This window comes from Dermacentor variabilis, unplaced genomic scaffold (assembly GCF_050947875.1).
Source record: "Dermacentor variabilis isolate Ectoservices unplaced genomic scaffold, ASM5094787v1 scaffold_15, whole genome shotgun sequence".
In the NCBI taxonomy this organism is placed as follows: Eukaryota; Metazoa; Arthropoda; class Arachnida; order Ixodida; family Ixodidae; genus Dermacentor; species Dermacentor variabilis.
In genome coordinates this window covers 6,708,998-6,722,346 of record NW_027460313.1, presented here as the reverse complement: position 1 = coordinate 6,722,346, position 13,349 = coordinate 6,708,998, and the positions used below count along the sequence as shown (strand labels likewise).

Here is a 13,349-nt window from a genome sequence, read left to right as displayed (position 1 = left end):
AGCACGTAGCTGCATATACCGGGTGCCGCAACTATCGTGCACCAAGATTTTTAAAAAAATATTCAAATGCCACATAGCTGAACAGAACCAAGGCAGTGTTGTTTGCCGTCGCTTGGGGATATTCAGAGTACTTTTTGCATTCCGGCTAATATCATAATTAGTTCTCATTATTAATTCAACATATCAAATATAATAATTGCATAGAAATTGTCAATCACATAGTAATAGAGAAACATGAAAAACTCCCAATACAGCTTTCTGTTTCTCAATACGCGCTACATTAAACTGTTTTTCCGATCGTGAAAGAAGACCACGAATACACGCAATATTGCCGCGCGCGGCAATTTTGCGTACAACTATGTGTACATTTCTGTTTACAGTTATGTTTCGCACAGTTATGTTTACTTTCATCCTGATCAACGTTTAATCTTGTGCAATGTTTACGGTTACGCACCGAACTGGTCAGGATTTCAATTTCATATTTTTTTTTATATTTATGCACTACAGCGCCCACAAGCCATGCAGAAATGAAAACTTTGAACCAGGCAGATAGACACTGCGAGACGTATATATAGAGATGTCACAAGGACGAAGAGGAGGAAAGAACTTTATTGGGTCCTGAGGAACCCCTTCCCACCCACTCTTGGTTTAGTGGTCGGCAGGGGTCGCGGGCCGCACCCACGTTGGGACGGGAAGCCCGTGAGCCTCCGCCCTTTCGTGAGCCCTCTGGACGGCCCGGAGCTGGGTCTGGTGGTCGTCGCTTCGCAGGGCGTCCATCCAGTCTTCTTCTTTGCTGAACACGGTGCCGCTTAACGCGGAGCATTGCCAAAGCATGTGCGATAGCGAGCAGTACGATTCGCCGCAATCCTGACATTGCGGCTCTACGTCCGATGAATAAAGGCTCATTCTGCCTCTCGAGGGGAACGACCTTGTTTGCAACATTCTGAATATAGATGACTGTGGTCTAGTAAGTTTAGCGTGGGGAAGCGGGAAGGTCCTCCTCGACAGCTGATAATGCGTGGTTATTTCGTTGAAGGTGAGCAGCGGGTCTCGGTGCTCCCCTCCCTCCCCGCCACCTCGCTCGCCACGATCGCCGCGGTGCGTGAAGGACGAAGACGATATATGAAACTTCTGGGATTTAAGATTTACTACAATAATGTTGCACATTTCAGCAAGTAGAAAATAAGCAGCATGATAGAGATTTGCAAAGGTAAAAACTTTCAGGCGGACACCCTATAAGGAGGCAAATGCACTGCACTTTAGGGATTCGCACTATTTTAGGGTTTCTATACATTTTGTGTTCAGAGTGGCATGCACATACTCATTCCAAAAGTCGCGCCAACAATGAGCACATACCCAGTGGCAAAGGTGGACAAGCTCACCAGTTCCCACCTCATGAGGTGAAACTCAACCTCAATTTCCTGCGAGTGGTAGAAATTCTTTCAATGCGGTCAACAATGCTGAGCTCAACCTCATGCGTGAGTTTGAGGTTGAGTGAGGTCGCAAGTTCAGTGAGGTCGATTGCAGGGCTCAATTTTTTCGGCAGCTGCTTGCCTGAGCGAATGAGTCCGCCATATTAGCTCGATCCTCTCCCGATGTCAATTTTTTAGAATAGGTACTAGGTACTACTACAGATACTATGGGCGCTATAACCTAAAGCTATTCCAAAATTTTCTATTCCAATCCTGCAATCAGCCCACAGCAATTAGTCAAAAACTTTTTTGGACCACCCCCACTTCACCTGTCTGTCACGCGACGTCACGAAAACCGCGATAGCTCCCCATCTTATATGACGTGTACACACTGCTTATGCATAATTTCACGGAACAAAACAATAATAGTTATTTCTGATTCGACGCCTTTTTGTCATTAGCCCTCGACTATTGGTCAAAAATTTTCGGGCTGCACCCACTTTACCTGCCTCTCACACGACGTCACAAAACCGCAAAATCTTACCGCGTCCAATTGACACGTACGCGTTAAAGATGCATTAATATGCCGAACAAAACTGAATTTTCTTCTGAATAGCTCCAGGTTGCCCTGTTCCGAAAGGAATAAAAGACGGCTGCCGCCGATCGCTCCGGCAATGGCTACTCGCCCCTGCTGGAGAACATGGGTTTATTTGCGTGTAATGAAACTTTTTGCGTGGCCATGTAACGTTTTTGAGAACTTTCGGCACGTTTAGACCTCGTTCTGCCAACTCTTCCTTGCTGAGGATCCGTTTTAGCGTCATTCTGAAGCTTCCGTTGCATGCCGCTTCGATTGTCGACGAGCCACCGCAAGCTAAGTAAGGAAAAGCCGACCAATCGCAGACACCGGCACCACCTTCTACATCCGGTTATCGATATTCAGTGCAGTGGCTCGGCCGCATCGAATCCCTCTTCACTTGAGCATGCTCCTCGCCTCTTGTGAGCCAATTAGATAAGAGAAGCCGCTCGGTGCAGACAATGTTATTCGCTTTTCGAGCAAACAAAAGTGACCTCCTATGAACGAGGGGAGCATTTGATTGATATTTTCAGACAACCCTGCGGGTGACCACCCGATGCTTGCGTCGGCGGTTACGCAAATATGACGTCAGGTGATTGGAATAAAAACATATTGGAATAGTTTTAGGTTATACGGTCCTATATCTCTGAGGCATGCAACACAACAGGTTTTCCAGCAATGCACATATCAACCTGACTTATTTATCTTAAACGCTTCCCCAATCTCCCGTGCCGCCTCGTCTTTGCACTTAGAGATCACTCTGGTATAAGAGAACACCGAGGTGCAGGCGCATTTATTACGATGCAACGGAAGGTTAGAACACGGCTGGCCCCTGAGAGAAACATTATGGTCTGTCACTATATAATTTAAACAGCACCCGGTTTGACCAGCGTAACTCTTGGTAATTCAAACATTTCTCGCATGATATGGGAATGTCAGTCGAAGACGCCTGTCTCATACGGCACTTTTCTTTCACGGCGCTTAATATTGCGCCCATGCGGCTTTCGCATGCCACCATCGGCCATGCTGTCCATGACACCTCACAGCTCACCCGGCTTGCTCTTTGCCAAAGAAACATATGGGCACATCCCATGCACTCTAGGAATGGATATACACGTAGCTTTCGTGAGCTAATGAGGAGAAATGCGCACAAAGACAAGAAACGCAGATTTCAGTGACTTCATGGTAGACCGTGCTAGCAAAGCATAACTTGTATTTAGTTTCAAAACGCGTTGAATCACAAGACAGCCAGCTTGACCTTGTAGAAACGCGCCAATGCGCCAGAGTATGATGAGAGATCTGAAGCGAATTTCCGCAATGAATGCATCCTGTTACGTTTCGCCTACGACACGCGGTATAGCCGGCGCGGATGCAACGGACGCCGGGGCTTCATTCAAAGCGGCGGACATTTTGGCCCGTTCAGCGCTGCCGTAACGCTTCCTGCCAAGCGCGTCCAGGCATGTTTCAATGCCACGTGTCTTCGTGTGTGCGTGTGAGTGTGTGTGCATGTTGGTGCCCACGCTAAAGCGCGGCAGCCGGGGAGGGGAGCTCCCCAACTGTGAAGCGAGGAGGTCTGTCCGGTGCCGGCCCGGCGGATGCGTCACTTCTTGTCTCAACGTGTCTCTCAGCGTGTCCGTGCCCCGCCGTCACGGGCGCCTCTCCTCAGCCGTTCCTTCTTGCCCTCGACTCCGAGAGTATAAAAGCAGCTGCCCCGGACGCCGAGAGAGGCTCCGATTTTTTCCGTCGAGTAACGTGCTCTCCCGTCTCTCCACTTCGGTCGACCTGACCGGCCGCTCTTTTGCTATGCTATAATAAACAAGTTGTTCTGTTAGCAATCGACTCATCCTTTGCCAGGACCTTCGGATGCTTCCAGCTGTGCCCCAGGCCGCCAGGCCAACGCTACCCTTGGGGCTTGCGACCCATATGCAACAATCCCGTAACCTTCTGCCTTCATAAAGTGAAGTCTTTGTTTTTCAAACCATGGAAGTTCGGGTTGCTACATGCAAAAAAGCGGTCATAGACCATTAGAAGGCATCTGATAGCCCAAAGAAAAGGACCGGCTGCATCAAAAAACGCCCTTCACAGTATAGCAGCGCTGATACACTCCATGATAGAGGTTAAAAAACTATATGAAGCCCGTCAAATTTCAATAGACGCAACGTGACAGCGCACAAAGAGATAAGGGAAAACACGCGGAAGGCGGGAGGTGGAACTTCAAGAGGATGAGAAGAACGAGAACAAGGTGAAAGCCGAAGCCAACGTGTATATAAAGTATGTAAAGGTACAGTATATAAAGGTACTGTTCTTCTATAGGGAAGACGGGGATAACGCTGGCGGGCGAGGCAACGAACCGACGGTGTAGAAATGAAAAGAGAATTGCGCTATTCAATGACGGTGGAGGAACATGAGGTAGCTTCATGTGTCAGCTCGTTGACGTGCCAATGTAGGTTTATTTTTTCGTGGAAGGGGTCAGGACGGGGGGACGAGAGGGGGGGGGGGGTCATCTGCTCTGTTGAATGTCAGTGAACCGTCGCTTTTTCTGAAAAAGAGAATAAAACGACAGAAAATTGTTCTCGTGGAAAAAAAAATTGCAGAAACATATAAATACCTAAAAAAGAAAGGAACAAAACTAAGCAATTCGATTAGCAACAGAAATAACTAGGTGCTGTTTTCTATAGTCAGAAATTTAGCATCGCGAATAGACTCTAAAACTCATTTTCAAACGTTTACACCTAGCTACTGGTTGAAGTCTTCAACTTATGAATGAGGTATGATTCTCTGTATTTCTGTCTCGCGCAGAACGGAAATTTGACTGTAGGTTGTAGAATTTAATTTCATCAAACATATGACCCGGTTGGCTGAAATTCTCGGCGGCGGCTTTGGGAAGATTTTCAGCTGTGTCCGCGCGATGTCCGTGTAACTTGACGTTCATTGATTGTAGAATTTCGCCGATATATTGTTTCTTAGCTAAGGAACATTCAAGAATATAAATTATATCGGAACTAGTGCAAGTAGAGCTAGTTTTCACTTCGTGTGTACAGCTATTTGCGGTGATATTAATTGTCAAGTCACTTTGCAGGTGCCTGCAGGTTTTGCACCTGGGTCGAGAACATGCTTTTATTACGGGTGAATGATGTTGGCTGACTTGTGCGTGCACTAACATGTCTTTAAGATTTCTGTTGCGGTGATAGGTCACCCTTGTTACCACAGGGAACGCTTTTCTCAGAAGTTCGTTACTTGTAAATTTTGGGTGGTATTTTCATATGATGTTTACGTTTGGGAGGGCATTGTAATGTTTTGTTATAAAGGCTGGTGGTCTCTCTGATTTTGGTGTAGGCTCTTAGCCAACTCAGACTGCCTCTACCGTCTTCACGCGACGTCGTAAGCCTTGCCGAGAGGAACTTGCCTATAGTTTCTTTCTGCTAGCGTTGCTTTAGGGTCATTTAGGTGGTGGATATAATCGTTCTTTTCCATACAGATTCTACTTATTCGCTTCGCTTGTGCGACTAAAGTTCCTCGCTTGCGGTGTTGCGGGTAACGTCTGGTGTAGTCTAAATATTGCTGGCTATCCGTAAGCTTCCGCTATAGTGTCGTTCTCAATTTTATTTTCTAAGCAGGCCGTTGCGTCGAAGAGGTTGATTTGACTAGGAGAGTGGTGACCAGCAAATTTAATACTAGGGTGAAGGCGGTTGGTTAGTGCGCTTGTGGCGTGTTCTGATATTATAAATATGATGACGGCGTGACCTACAAAGGTCTGAGGTTTTAAAGAGTATAATTTTATCAGGATTTCTTCAAGCTGTCTCATGAAAATTTGGGTATACGTGTGAGCGAAAGACATTCCCATGCCAGTGTCGAAAGTTCGCAGGTAGTGAATAGAACCGAATTAGAAATGTTGAGCGTGAGAACTAACTTAAGGGGTGAGGGGTAAACTTGAGGAGCTTGTGCTTGAAAATTGACTACGGTGGACTTCGATACGGCTTCAATTCCTTCACTCATCGGTATGTTAGTGCAAAGGGCAGAAGCATCCAAAGTGACTAGAATAACTCGGTCAGAAAGGATTTGGCTGGTGTTAATGCAGTCTATAATTCAAAGGGTTCTTTCTAACGAATTCGATTTCAACCGTTTTCACCATAGCATTAAATTTACTGCCCATCACTCTCCTAGTGAAATCAACTTCCTCGACAAGATGGTCTGCACAGAAAATGGAAAACGCAGAACGCCAAACTCAAAACCGTCTCTCGTGGAGAATTTAGTGGAGCTTTTAGGCATGTAGAAACCTGTGGGCTGATTTTCGGCGCCATGAGGTGGCCTCGCCGCTTAGAGGGTTGTCTGACTGAGCTATCTCGGTTGCTATAGTCAGCAGTTCAACCCCCCCCCCCTTTTTTTTTTGAAAAGTGCCATTGAAAGTTCTATTTGTAGCTATGTGACTAAAGAGGTGGTGTGGAGCAGAGGTAGAACATCGAGCCACAACATCCTCCAGTTCACTACACCTTCAGGTTTGGAAAGGCGCTTAACACTGGCAAAAAATAAAATAAAATGGCGAAAGCCTGTGGGGCTATACTAGTCGAGGTGCGGCAAAATTAGGCAGGCCCACTAAGCTTCAACAAAAGGCACTCCCTCTCCGGAATAGGAATTGGCCTACCTGATGCAGTATTCGGACCTACCTCCTTCATTACTCCTACAATTAACCCATGGCGCTCGGTCCCCAGCAGCGGCTCAGCACCTGACCAAGACGGCGGTCAGACAGACGACGCGGCAGAGGTTGTTAAGCCTCTCTGGACCCGGACAGGCCGCCACTGGAAACTGAACTAGGCCACGTTGAACACGCGAACGCTTTCTAGTCAAGCTAGCTTAGCAGGAGTATTTGAGGAACTATCATGCATGTGGCGCTAGTGAGGTCAGAGGAACTAGTGACTTATTAGTGGCTTATACAGTGCTCACTAACGGCCACATCCTCTGCTACAGAGGACTTGCTGGTAAGAAACAATACTGGGTACGATTCCTGATCCAAAAGGACACAGCGGGCAACATTCACAAATTCTACAGCAGCAGTAATAAAGCTAAACAGGAGGCATATACTAAAATAGTACAAGCATGCTTTCCAACCTCCAGTCTCGATGATAAAGAAATAGAACAGTTTAACGAAGATATTCAACTAGCGATGAGACAAGTGAAAACGCAGTATACTGTAGTCATGGGCGACTTCAATGCAAAAATGGGGAAAAAACAGGATGGCGAACAAGCAATTGAAAACTATGACATCCACTCTAGGAACACTAGAGGAGAGATGCTAGTAGAATTCGCGCAAAGGAGTAAGCTCCGAATAAGGAATACCTTCTTCGAGAAGCGTAGCAACAGGAAGTGAACCTGAAAAAGCCCTAATAGCGACACAAGAAATAAAATATATTTCACACACTCTGCCGATCCCAGCATAGTGCAGGATGTAGAAGTGTTAGGTAGGGTAAAGTGCAGTGATCATAGGTTAGTGAGGACTAGGATTCGCCGCAATTTGAAAAGAAAAAGGGTAAAATTCATCAAGAAGAAACAGGCCGACCTAAACGCAGTCAGGATAAAAGCGGACAATTTCAGGCTGCTGCTTGCAAACAAATATACAGCTTTAGAAAATGCAGATCAAGATGACATAGAGGTCATGAATAAAACCGCCATTACCCGGGTTTCAGAAGCAGCAACTGAAGTGGGAGGTAACGCACCAAGGCAACCTGCATGTAAGCTCTCGAAAATTATAAAGGACCAACGCAAAAAACGACAACGCATAAAGGTGTCCAACTCAAGAGATCAGATAGAATTCGCGGAACTGTCAATACCGTTCGACAAGGAGAAAGTAAGGGATATTGAAAATTATAACATGGGGAAGACTGAGGAAGGAGTAAAAAATGGATGCAACATGAAATAGGTGCTAAGAAAACTTGGCACAGCACAAGCCAAGATGTATGCACTAAAAGATAAGCAGAGTGACATCATCAGCAATTTTGAAGATATAGTAAAAGCAGCGCAAGAACTCTATACTGACCTGCACACTACCCATAGCAGTTACGCTACCGCCATTCATAGTAATGAACAGGATACAGAGGCTCCCTCTAAATCTAGCGACGAAGTTAGAAAGGCCTCGCAAGACATGACCCGGGGAAAAGCAGCAGGAGAAGATGGAATAACAGTCGACACAATCAAAGATGGAGGAGGTATCATGCCTGAAAATCTTGCGGCCCTTTATACGAAATCTCTCACGACTCCAACCGTTCCAGAGAACTGGAAGAATGCCAGCATTACACTAATCCACAAAAAGGGAAACATTAAAGAATTGAAAAATTGCAGGCCCATTAGATTACTTTCAATATTGTATAACGTATTCATCAAAATATTTTTCATTAGGTTAAGAGCAACGCTTGACTTGTGTGAACCAAGAGGACAGGTTGGCTTCAGGAAGGGATACTCTAGAATGGATCACATCCATGTGATGGATCAGGCAATCCAGAAACCTGCAGAGTAAAACCGACTTCTCTATAAAGCTTTCATAGATTCTGAAAAGGCATCTGACTCAGTAGAGATACGAGCTGTCTTAGAGGCATTACGTAATCAAAGAGTACAGGAGGCATGCGTAAATACAGGGTGTTTCAGCGAACACTTTCAAAAATCTTTAAAAGTTGCCAGGGGCCGAAATAACAATTCTAGTTGGTCTACTCTAAACGGCGGACAATACTTGCACAACAAATTTATAACTATTTAGATTACAGCCCATATTACAATTTACAAATTCTAGCCGTTGAGTTCGCAAGGCACTTGGAACGAACTTTCATGATGACACCAGTTTGGAGATATAAGTTCCCGAACTTTGCGGAATATTCACTGGAAGGCATTGGCCTTCCAGTTAATTTGTTAACAAAACGTCGTTTGATGCACTGAAGCACACAAGTAACTGGAACGCGAATGCATTTCTCCGCAAAGTTCGGGAACATCGCAACTCGTGTCGTCCTGAGAATTCGCTCCAGGTGTATCCTCCTTGTAAAGCCCACTGCCAGAATTAGTAGATTGCAATATGAGTCAGAATTAGCTAAAACGTTAATTAGGGAATTCTTATTAATTATTCGATTTTGCATTTCAATTTTTTGTGCAAGTAGTGTCCACCGCTTCGAGTAGACCAGCTCATGAAGTAGAATTGAGCTATTTGCCACAGGCAACCTTTAAGAAATTTTGAAAGTGTTCGCTGAAACACCCTTTATCTTAGAAACCATCTACAGATTGCACAGCTGCCTTGGTTCTCTACAAAAAGTATAAAGACACCTATAAAGAAAGGGGTCAGACAAAGAGACACGATCTCTACAATGCTGTTCACTGCGTGCTTGGAAGAAGTATTCAAGCTATTAAACTGGAAAAGCTTAGGAGTGAGGATCAATGGTGAATATCAAAGCAACCTTCCATTTGCAGATGACATTGTCCTGTTCAGCAACGCTGCGGACGAACTACAACAAAAATTGAGGATCTTCACAGAGAAAGTGTAAAATTGGGGTTGAGGATTAATATGGTAAAGACCAAGGTAGCGTCTAATAGACTGGCAAGGGGAAAAGAGTTCAAGATCGCCAGTCAGCCTCTTGAATCTGCGAAGGAGTACGTTCATCTAGCTCACTTACTCAGAGGGGGCCCTGATCAAGAGCAGACAATTTACAGAATAAAATTGGATTGGAGCGCAAACGGAAGACATTGTGAGATCCCAACTGGAAGCTTACCATTATCATTGAAAAGAAAGGTGTACAATCAGTGCATTCTGCTGCTGCTAAGATATGGGGCAGAAACTTGGAGGTTGAAAAAGAAGCTCGAGAATAAGTTTAGAACCACGCAAAGAGCGATGGAACGAAAGATGTTAGGCGCAACTCAAAGAGAATGGAATAGAACGGTGTGGATCAGAGAGCAAGCAGGGACAGCCATTGTTTTACCTGACAGTAAGATAAAAAATTACCGACGATTACGTTACTTCCTAATGCGAAATTTGAGCGCAGCAAATAAGCTGTTTCACCTTTTGGATAGATTGAGGCAAAGAAATCGAGCAACACATGTATGCGCTATCACATAATTTTTTTTTTATTTTTCACACGTATTCCTTAACAAAGACTCCACTAACAGTTCTTGACAGTCATGAAGGAAGCTTTGCGGTCGGAGAAATAGACTGATATATGTTCGACTTGGTACACCAATGCTTGATTCTCAAAGACGAGATCTATACAAGTGCCTCGCGAGGTTGTCACAGCCGTGGGGGAAGCAGAGGCTAAGCGCCGCCGCCGAGAAGACCCTGCCGTTCGCGCCGCCGAAGCGGAGGCTCATCGCCGCCGTCGAGAGCAAGCAGCAGTAAGCGAGGCTGAAGCAGAAGCTCATCGCCGCCGCCGAGAAGACCCTGCAGTTCGCGCCGCCGAAGCGGAGGCTCATCGCCGCCGTCGAGAGCAACCAGCAGTAAAAGGGAAGCGGAGGGGGGCGGCGTGTACACCCAGCGGCAAACGATGGGGGCAGAAGCGCGCGCAGCAAGCGGACAACACGATAAAGGGAGGAGGGAAGAGATAGCAGCGACTGACTGATGCCGCTGACGGCGATAGTGAGTCAACCCCAGCTATCCGCCACACAAGAACAGGGGGGGGGGGACCCTTTCCTCCTCTTTCTGCATGGCGGCGACGGTGTTCTATGCATCACGTTATCTTGACTCTCTAGCGGCGTCAGCGGCATCCAGCGGTATCAGTCGGTCGCTGCTAGCGCTGGGGGGATGAAAGGGGGGCGGAGCTGGTTACGAGGCCGACGACGACGCCGACGACGACGACGACGCCAAACCCAGGAACGGACGCCAAAGAGCTGCGCTCTAAAAATGGAGCTGGCGGGGGGGGGGGGGCATGTAATGCACAGGATGGGTAACCGGTGGACCACTGGGGTTACACAATGGGTGTCAAGAGAAGTGCAGTCAAAGACGGCAGGTGGCGCGATGAGATAAGGAAATTCGCCGGCACAAGTTGGAATCTGTTGGCGCAGCACAGGGGTAATTGTACATCGCAGGGAGAGGCCTTCGTCCTGTAGTGGACAAGAATAGGCTGATGATGATGCCGGTGATCATAAAAGCTCAAGTCCGCTGAGCAAGAACTTCGTACATTGGCGAACACCGAAAGTCTTTTTGCTGCAGATGAAAAATTTTGATTTTTTTGCGTAAAGTTGCCATAAAGAAAAAAATACGTAGTTTCAGTTTTTCAGAAAGGAAACATGCACAAAGCGAACGTGCACCTGCGACACTAGAGAGTGATTTCAGTAGTATATCAACGTGACACGCCCGGTTCAAGAACAAAGAGCACCGAGTATTCTGGCTCGCAATTTAATTATTGTAGTTTAGTATGGGCGACCGTAATACAAACGAACATGAATAAAGCAATTACATCACAAAAGGCGATTCTCCAGCACACTGCTAGTATCAATATCGAATCGACCACAAAATCCTAGTCACAGATATGCCAAGTTTCAGTGGTAGATTGATACTACGTGTATCGTGTTTTACGGATAAATTATTTTGCAAAAGAAGGATTAAGAGATTTTCTTACATCGATAGCGACTCTGCAACGCCATGAAATATCATAAAAATCTCCGAAACCCTGATTCTTGGTTTGTGCCACGTTTTCGCACTGAATACAAATTGCAGTCCATTAAACACAAAATGCCGGAAGTCCTCAATAATTATGTTCACACTACTGCTTAGTCTTGCAGAGCATTGAAGATGTATTTGCTTCACTTATGAGCATATACGTATATTCATGTATAACGATGCTTATGGTATGACCACGTTTTATGTTTTTTTATGAGTATGAGATATGGCTGAATGTTGTCTGTTTCTGTATGGCATGTCAGTTATTTTTTCAAGAGGCTTGTATGCGCAAAAATTCTAATATAATCGTTTTTAACTTTGTTCGTGACTTTAGTACGTTTTGAACTGCTTTAGTTTGTTTTGTGTTCTTATGTACGTTGCAAGTGTAGTAGCTGTTATCGCGCTGTCATGCACGATGGCTCCTGGGTGCAGTCAAGCTGCTTACGGCAGTTTTTAGCCAAGGAGGACGTTTCTATTGTATACTAGACGAATAAATGATGTTCAGTTCAACTGCAATAAATGCTTGTCCACACTGTCATTCAGGTCGCCGTTAAAAATTATAGGTTCATGTATTTTCCGTTTTTGTTTACCGCCCCATATAAAACGCCTTAGTTTTCTTCAAGTTACTCTTCAAAGAATATTAATTTGTCCAACTGAAAGCGTCCGTACTGCACTTTTTAAGCTTTTCTAGTAATTTCGCTTGCATCGGTCCTTTTAGAGCCTTGTCCTATGGGATCTCCTTGTGTATCTTCATTTGTATATTATGCATTACGCTTGATAACTCAATAAAACATGAAACACGAAGCATGGTGCTCAAAACCAGAAACAAATATGCTTCTGCCGTCAGCATAAAGTGAAAACGACGAATCAGTGTTAACTTGAACAATATCGTTATTACATACGGTAAAAAAGAATCGGTCCCAATACATTACCTTGAGGTAAACCCTACATAATAGGTTTGTAAGAACAGAAATAGTTTGTTCATGAAAGGCGACACACTGTATTCTGCTGGTGAGAAAGCAACGAGAACGTTGAGTAGCTACATGAAATCTACAATAATAATATAAGTTATGAAGCAATACTCAGGGCATCACAAGCTTTACCGTAGTCAACGGAGATACCAAGCGTAAGTATTTGTCTCCTATATTTGTAATTATTAGTTCTTCTCGTTCCGGCGGAGCAGTCTGCGTAAGTTTACCTTGCTTAAACCCATGTTGACTCTAAGAAATTATAAAATACTTAATAAAAAATTCTTAGTGCGTATCAATATAGCCTTTCCTAACCCCTTCGCAAGTAATGGTACAACAGCGATTGACCTGTACTTATGGACATAACTGTTCCCTCTGCCTTTTACGCATCACTCAATCTTTTGCAATATTCAGAGAACCGGGAAATTAACGAGTTGATAAAATTAGATTGAAATCATTGGAGGCCCCTCCTGAAGATAAACATAATTGCATGCCCAATAATGGATTCTATCTGAAAGTCAACAACATCTTTCGCATGTGCTTTCAGAAACTAATAAATATACGGTCATAAGCTATTGTATGGTTCACTTCTTTTTCATTTCAATTCAGCTTTATTCGACATCTGCCAGCTGTTTGGAGCATGGACAATAAGCGTGAAAAGGCTTGACTAGGTTCAGGCAACATAGCATGGCATACAGTGGCATTCATTACTTACATGGAGAGGAATAAAATCAATATGCAGGAAATGCAAAAACTTCAGAAAAATACAAAAC

General features: G+C 44.9%; 1 protein-coding gene across 3 annotated transcripts in view; it reads right to left on the bottom strand.

Annotated features, from left to right (window-relative positions):
- The window catches only part of LOC142567938 (papilin-like), a 604,722-nt gene that overhangs the window by 376,874 nt on the left and 214,499 nt on the right, over positions 1-13,349 (bottom strand). The gene's annotated exons all lie outside the window — the stretch shown is intronic.